We start from the raw sequence: 7,669 nt of genomic DNA on the forward strand, positions 1-7,669 counted from the left end.
CAGCTAGGGGGAGTAGGACAGCTTGGGGGAGTAGGACATCTTGGGGAAGTTGGAGAGCTTGGGGTGGTCGGAGAGCTTGGGGGAGTAAGAGAGCTTGGGGCAGAAGGAGCGCTTGGGGGAGTCGGAGAGCTGGTGGAGGAGGAGAGCTTCGGGGAGTAGGAGATCTTGGGGGAGTAGGAGAGATTGTGAGAGTAGGAGAGCTTGGGGGAGTAGGAGAGCTTGGGGGAGTAGAACAGCTTGGGGGAGTAGGACAGCTTGGGGGAGTAGGGTCGCTTGGGGGAGTAGGACAGCTTGGGGGAGTAGGACAGCTTGGGGGAGTAGGAGAGCTTGGCGGGGTAGGAGAGCTTGGGGGAGTAGGAGAAATTGGGTGAGTAGGACAGCATGGGAGAGTAGGACAGCTTGGGGGAGTAGGACAGCTTGTGGGAGTAGGACACCTTGCGGGAGTAGGACAGCTTGGGGGATTAGGACAGCTTGGGGGAGTAGGAGAGCTTGGGGGAGTAGGAGAGCTTGGGGGAGTAGGAGAGCTTGGGGGAGTATGAGAGCTTGGGGGAGTAGGAGAGCTTGGGGGAGTTGGAGAGCTTGGGGGAGTAGGGGAGGTTGGGGGAGTAGGAGAGCTTTGGGGAGCAGGAGAGCTTGGGGGAGTAGGAGAGCTTGGGGAGTAGGAGAGCATGGGGGAGTAGGAGAGCTTGGGGGAGTAGGAGAGATTGGGGGAGTAGGAGAGATTCGTGGAGTAGAAGCGCTTGGGGGAGTCGGTGAGCTTGGGGGAGTAGGACAGCTGGGGGAGTAGGAGAGCTTGGGGGATTGGAGAGCTTGAGGGAGTAGGAGAGCTTGGGGGAGTAGGAGATCTTGGGGGAGTAGGAGAGCTTGGGGGAGTAGGAGAGCTTGGGAGAGTAGTAGAGCTTGGGGGAGTAGGAGATTTTGGGGGAGTAGGAGAGCTTGGGGGAGTAGGGGAGCTTGGGGGAGTAGGAGAGCTTGGGGGAGTAGGAGAGCTTGGGGCGGTAGGAGAGCTTGGTGGAGTAGGAGAGCTTGGGGGAGTAGGAGAGCTTGCAGGAGTAGGAGAGCTTGGGGGACTAGGAGAGCTTGGGGGAGTAGCAGAGCTTGGGGGAGTAGGAGAGCTTGCGGGAGTAGGACAGCTTGGGGGAGTAGGACAGCTTGGGGGAGTAGGACTGCTTGGGGGAGTAGGAGAGCTTGGCGGGGTAGGAAAGCTTGGGGGATTACGAGAGCTTGGGGGAGTAGGACAGCTAGGGGGAGTAGGACAGATTGGGGGAGTGGGACAGCTTGGGGAAGTAGGAGCGCTTGGGGTGGTCGGAGAGCTTGGGGGGGTAGGAGAGATTGGGGGAGTAGGAGAGATTGTGGGAGTAGGAGAGCTTGGGGGAGTAGGACAGCATGGGGGAGTAGGACAGCTTGGGGGAGTAGGACACCTTGCGGGAGTAGGACAGCTTGGGGGATTAGGACAGCTTGGGGGAGTAGGAGAGCTTGGGGGAGTAGGAGAGCTTGGGCGAGTAGGAGAGCTTGGGGGAGTAGGAGAGCTTGGGGGAGTAGGAGAGCTTGAGGGAGTAGGAGAGCTTGGGTGAGTAGGAGATCTTGGGGGAGTAGGAGAGCTTGGGGGAGTAGGAGATCTTGGGGGAGTAGGAGAGCTTGGGGGAGTAGGAGAGCTTGGGAGAGTAGTAGAGCTTGGGAGAGTAGGAGAGCCTGGGGGAGTAGGAGAGCTTGGGGGAGTAGGGGAGCTTGGTGGAGTAGGAGAGCTTGGGGGAGTAGGAGAGCTTGGGGCAGTAGGAGAGCTTGGTAGAGTAGGACAGTTAAGGGAGTAGGACAGCTTGGGGGAGTAGGACAGCTTGGGGAAGTAGGAGAGCTTGGGGTGGTCGGAGAGCTTGGGGGGGTAAGAGAGCTTGGGGCAGAAGGAGCGCTTGGGGGAGTCGGAGAGCTGGTGGAGAAGGAGAGCTTTGGGGAGTAGGAGAGCTTGGGGGAGTAGGAGAGATTGTGGGAGTAGGAGAGCTTGGGGGAGCAGGAGAGCTTGGGGGAGTAGGAGAGCTTGGGGGAGTAGGAGAGCTTGGGGGAGTAGGACAGCTTGGGGGAGTAGGACAGCTTGGGGGAGTAGGAGGGCTTGGCGGGGTAGGAGAGCTTGGGGGAGTAGCAGAGATTTGGGGAGTAGGACAGCATGGGAAAGTAGGACAGCTTGGGGGAGTAGGACAGCTTGGGGGAGTAGGACACCTTGCGGGAGTAGGACAGCTTGGGGGAGTAGGACAGCTTGGGGGAGTAGGAGAGCTTGGGGGAGTAGGAGAGCTTGGGGGAGTAGGAGAGCTTGGGGGAGTAGGAGAGCTTGGGGGAGTTGGAGAGCTTGGGGGAGTAGGGGAGCTTGGGGGAGTAGGAGAGCTTGGGGGAGTAGGAGAGCTTGGGGGAGTAGGAGAGCTTGGGGGAGTAGGAGAGCATGGGGGAGTAGGAGAGCTTGGGGGAGTAGGAGAGATTGGGGGAGTAGGAGAGATTCGTGGAGTAGAAGAGCTTGGGGGAGTCGGTGAGCTTGGGGGAGTAGGACAGCGGGGGGAGTAGGAGAGCTTGGGGGAGTAGGAGAGCTTTAGGGAGTAGGAGACCTTGGGGGAGTAGGAGATCTTGGGGGAGCAGGAGAGCTTGGGGGAGTAGGAGAGCTTGGGAGAGTAGTAGAGCTTGGGGGAGTAGGAGAGCTTAGGGGAGTAGGAGAGCTTGGGGGAGTAGGGCAGCTTGGGGGAGTAGGAGAGCTTGGGTGAGTAGGACAGCTTGGGGGAGTAGGATAGCTTGGGGGAGTAGGACAGCTTGGGGGAGTAGGACAGCTTGGGGGAGTAGGAAAGCTTGGGGGAGTAGGGGAGCTTGGGGGAGTAGGAGAGCTTGGGGAGTAGGAGAGCTTGGGGGAGTATGAGAGCTTGGGGGAGTAGGAGAGCTTGGGGGAGTTGGAGAGCTTGGGGGAGTAGGGGAGCTTGGGGGAGTAGGAGAGCTTGGGGGAGTAGGAGAGCTTGGGGGAGTAGGAGAGCTTGGGGGAGTAGGAGAGATTGGGGGAGTAGGAGAGATTCGTGGAATAGAAGAGCTTGGGTGAGTCGGTGAGCTTGGGGGAGTAGGACTGCTGGGGGAGTAGGAGAGCTTGGGGGAGTAGGAGAGCTTGAGGGAGTCGGAGAGCTTGCGGGAGTAGGATATCTTGGGGGAGTAGGAGAGCTTGGGGGAGTAGGAGAGCTTGGGAGAGTAGTAGATCTTGGGGGAGTAGGAGAGCTTGGGGGAGTAGGAGAGCTTGGGGGAGTAGGGGAGCTTGGGGTAGAAGGACAGCTTGGGGGAGTAGGACAGCTTCGGGGAGTAGGACTGCTTGGGGGAGTAGGAGAGCTTGGCGGGGTAGGAGAGCTTGGGGGATTAGGAGAGTTTGGGGGAGTAGGACAGCTAGGGTGAGTAGGACAGCTTGGGGGCTGTAGGACAGCTTGGGGAAGTAGGAGAGCTTGGGGTGGGCGGAGATCTTGGGGGGGTAAGAGAGCTTGGGGCAGAAGGAGCGCTTGCGGGAGTCGGAGAGCTGGTGGAGAAGGAGAGCTTCGGGGAGTAGGAGAGCTTGGGGGAGTAGGAGAGATTGTGGGAGTAGGAGAGCTTGGGGGAGTAGGAGAGCTTGTGGGAGTAGAACAGCTTGGGGGAGTAGGACAGCTTGGGGGAGTAGGATCGCTTGGGGGAGTAGGACAGCTTGGGGGAGTAGGACAGCTTGGGGGAGTAGGAGAGCTTGGCGGGGTAGGAGAGCTTGGGGGAGTAGGAGAAATTGGGTGAGTAGGACAGCATGGGAGAGTAGGACAGCTTGGCGGAGTAGGACAGCTTGGGGGAGTAGGACACCTTGCGGGAGTAGGACAGCTTGGGGGATTAGGACAGCTTGGGGGAGTAGGAGAGCTTGGGGGAGTAGGAGAGCTTGGGGGAGTAGGAGAGCTTGGGGGAGTAGGAGAGCTTGGGGGAGTAGGAGAGCTTGAGGGAGTAGGACAGCTTGGGGGAGTAGGACAGCTTGGGGGAGTAGGACACCTTGCGGGAGTAGGACAGCTTGGGGGAGTAGGACAGCTTGGGGGAGTAGGACAGCTTGGGGGAGTAGGAGAGCTTGGCGGGGTAGGAGAGCTTGGGGGAGTAGGAGAAATTGGGTGAGTAGGACAGCATGGGAGAGTAGGACAGCTTGGGGGAGTAGGACAGCTTGGGGGAGTAGGACACCTTGCGGGAGTAGGACAGCTTGGGGGATTAGGACAGCTTGGGGGAGTAGGAGAGCTTGGGGGAGTAGGAGAGCTTGGGCGAGTAGGAGAGCTTGGGGGAGTAGGAGAGCTTGGGGGAGTAGGAGAGCTTGAGGGAGTAGGAGAGCTTGGGTGAGCAGGAGATCTTGGGGGAGTAGGAGAGCTTGGGGGAGTAGGAGATCTTGGGGGAGTAGGAGAGCTTGGGGGAGTAGGAGAGCTTGGGAGAGTAGTAGAGCTTGGGAGAGTAGGAGAGCTTGGGGGAGTAGGAGAGCTTGGGGGAGTAGGGGAGCTTGGTGGAGTAGGAGAGCTTGGGGGAGTAGGAGAGCTTGGGGCAGTAGGAGAGCTTGGTGGAGTAGGACAGCTAGGGGGAGTAGGACAGCTTGGGGGAGTAGGACAGCTTGGGGAAGTAGGAGAGCTTGGGGTGGTCGGAGAGCTTGGGGGGGTAAGAGAGCTTGGGGCAGAAGGAGCGCTTGGGGGAGTCGGAGAGCTGGTGGAGAAGGAGAGCTTTGGGGAGTAGGAGAGCTTGGGGGAGTAGGAGAGATTGTGGGAGTAGGAGAGCTTGGGGGAGCAGGAGAGCTTGGGGGAGTAGGAGAGCTTGGGGGAGTAGGAGAGCTTGGGGGAGTAGGACAGCTTGGGGGAGTAGGACAGCTTGGGGGAGTAGGAGGGCTTGGCGGGGTAGGAGAGCTTGGGGGAGTAGCAGAGATTTGGGGAGTAGGACAGCATGGGAAAGTAGGACAGCTTGGGGGAGTAGGACAGCTTGGGGGAGTAGGACACCTTGCGGGAGTAGGACAGCTTGGGGGAGTAGGACAGCTTGGGGGAGTAGGAGAGCTTGGGGGAGTAGGAGAGCTTGGGGGAGTAGGAGAGCTTGGGGGAGTAGGAGAGCTTGGGGGAGTTGGAGAGCTTGGGGGAGTAGGGGAGCTTGGGGGAGTAGGAGAGCTTGGGGGAGTAGGAGAGCTTGGGGGAGTAGGAGAGCTTGGGGGAGTAGGAGAGCATGGGGGAGTAGGAGAGCTTGGGGGAGTAGGAGAGATTGGGGGAGTAGGAGAGATTCGTGGAGTAGAAGAGCTTGGGGGAGTCGGTGATCTTGGGGGAGTAGGACAGCGGGGGGAGTAGGAGAGCTTGGGGGAGTAGGAGAGCTTTAGGGAGTAGGAGACCTTGGGGGAGTAGGAGATCTTGGGGGAGCAGGAGAGCTTGGGGGAGTAGGAGAGCTTGGGAGAGTAGTAGAGCTTGGGGGAGTAGGAGAGCTTGGGGGAGTAGGAGAGCTTGGGGGAGTAGGGCAGCTTGGGGGAGTAGGAGAGCTTGGGTGAGTAGGACAGCTTGGGGGAGTAGGATAGCTTGGGGGAGTAGGACAGCTTGGGGGAGTAGGACAGCTTGGGGGAGTAGGAAAGCTTGGGGGAGTAGGGGAGCTTGGGGGAGTAGGAGAGCTTGGGGAGTAGGAGAGCTTGGGGGAGTATGAGAGCTTGGGGGAGTAGGAGAGCTTGGGGGAGTTGGAGAGCTTGGGGGAGTAGGGGAGCTTGGGGGAGTAGGAGAGCTTGGGGGAGTAGGAGAGCTTGGGGGAGTAGGAGAGCTTGGGGGAGTAGGAGAGATTGGGGGAGTAGGAGAGATTCGTGGAATAGAAGAGCTTGGGGGAGTGGGTGAGCTTGGGGGAGTAGGACTGCTGGGGGAGTAGGAGAGCTTGGGGGAGTAGGAGAGCTTGAGGGAGTCGGAGAACTTGCGGGAGTAGGAGATCTTGGGGGAGTAGGAGAGCTTGGGGGAGTAGGACAGCTTGGGGGAGTAGGACAGCTTGGGGGAGTAGGGTCGCTTGGGGGAGTCGGAGAGCTGGTGGAGAAGGAGAGCTTCGGGGAGTAGGAGATCTTGGGGGAGTAGGAGAGATTGTGAGAGTAGGAGAGCTTGGGGGAGTAGGAGAGCTTGGGGGAGTAGAACAGCCTCGGGGAGTAGGACAGCTTGGGGGAGTAGGGTCGCTTGGGGGAGTAGGACAGCTTGGGGGAGTAGGACAGCTTGGGGGAGTAGGAGAGCTTGGCGGGGTAGGAGAGCTTGGGGGAGTAGGAGAAATTGGGTGAGTAGGACAGCATGGGAGAGTAGGACAGCTTGGGGGAGTAGGACAGCTTGGGGGAGTAGGACACCTTGCGGGAGTAGGACAGCTTGGGGGATTAGGACAGCTTGGGGGAGTAGGAGAGCTTGGGGGAGTAGGAGAGCTTGGGGGAGTAGGAGAGCTTGGGGGAGTATGAGAGCTTGGGGGAGTAGGAGAGCTTGGGGGAGTTGGAGAGCTTGGGGGAGTAGGGGAGGTTGGGGGAGTAGGAGAGCTTTGGGGAGCAGGAGAGCTTGGGGGAGTAGGAGAGCTTGGGGAGTAGGAGAGCATGGGGGAGTAGGAGAGCTTGGGGGAGTAGGAGAGATTGGGGGAGTAGGAGAGATTCGTGGAGTAGAAGCGCTTGGGGGAGTCGGTGAGCTTGGGGGAGTAGGACAGCTGGGGGAGTAGGAGAGCTAGGGGGAGTAGGAGAGCTTGAGGGAGTAGGAGAGCTTGGGGGAGTAGGAGATCTTGGGGGAGTAGGAGAGCTTGGGGGAGTAGGAGAGCTTGGGAGAGTAGTAGAGCTTGGGGGAGTAGGAGATTTTGGGGGAGTAGGAGAGCTTGGGGGAGTAGGGGAGCTTGGGGGAGTAGGAGAGCTTGGGGGAGTAGGAGAGCTTGGGGCGGTAGGAGAGCTTGGTGGAGTAGGAGAGCTTGGGGGAGTAGGAGAGCTTGCAGGAGTAGGAGAGCTTGGGGGACTAGGAGAGCTTGGGGGAGTAGCAGAGCTTGGGGGAGTAGGAGAGCTTGCGGGAGTAGGACAGCTTGGGGGAGTAGGACAGCTTGGGGGAGTAGGACTGCTTGGGGGAGTAGGAGAGCTTGGCGGGGTAGGAAAGCTTGGGGGATTACGAGAGCTTGGGGGAGTAGGACAGCTAGGGGGAGTAGGACAGATTGGGGGAGTGGGACAGCTTGGGGAAGTAGGAGCGCTTGGGGTGGTCGGAGAGCTTGGGGGGGTAGGAGAGATTGGGGGAGTAGGAGAGATTGTGGGAGTAGGAGAGCTTGGGGGAGCAGGAGAGCTTGGGGCAGAAGGAGCGCTTGGGGGAGTCGGAGAGCTGGTGGAGAAGGAGAGCTTGGGGGAGTAGGAGAGCTTGGGGGAGTAGGAGAGATTGTAGGAGTAGGAGAGCTTGAGGGAGCAGGAGAGCTTGGGGGAGTAGGAGAGCTTGGGGGAGCAGCAGAGCTTGGGGGAGTAGGAGAGCTTGCGGGAGTAGGATAGCTTGGGGGAGTAGAACAGCTTGGGGGAGTAGGACAGCTTGGGGGAGTAGGATAGCTTGGGGGAGTAGGACAGCTTGGGGGAGTAGGACAGCTTGGGGGAGTAGGAGAGCTTGGCGGGGTAGGAGAGCTTGGGGGAGTAGGAGAGATTGGGGGAGTAGGACAGCATGGGAGAGTAGGACAGCTTGGGGGAGTAGGA

This window comes from Pristiophorus japonicus, chromosome 24, assembly GCF_044704955.1.
Source record: "Pristiophorus japonicus isolate sPriJap1 chromosome 24, sPriJap1.hap1, whole genome shotgun sequence".
NCBI classification, from domain to species: Eukaryota; Metazoa; Chordata; class Chondrichthyes; family Pristiophoridae; genus Pristiophorus; species Pristiophorus japonicus.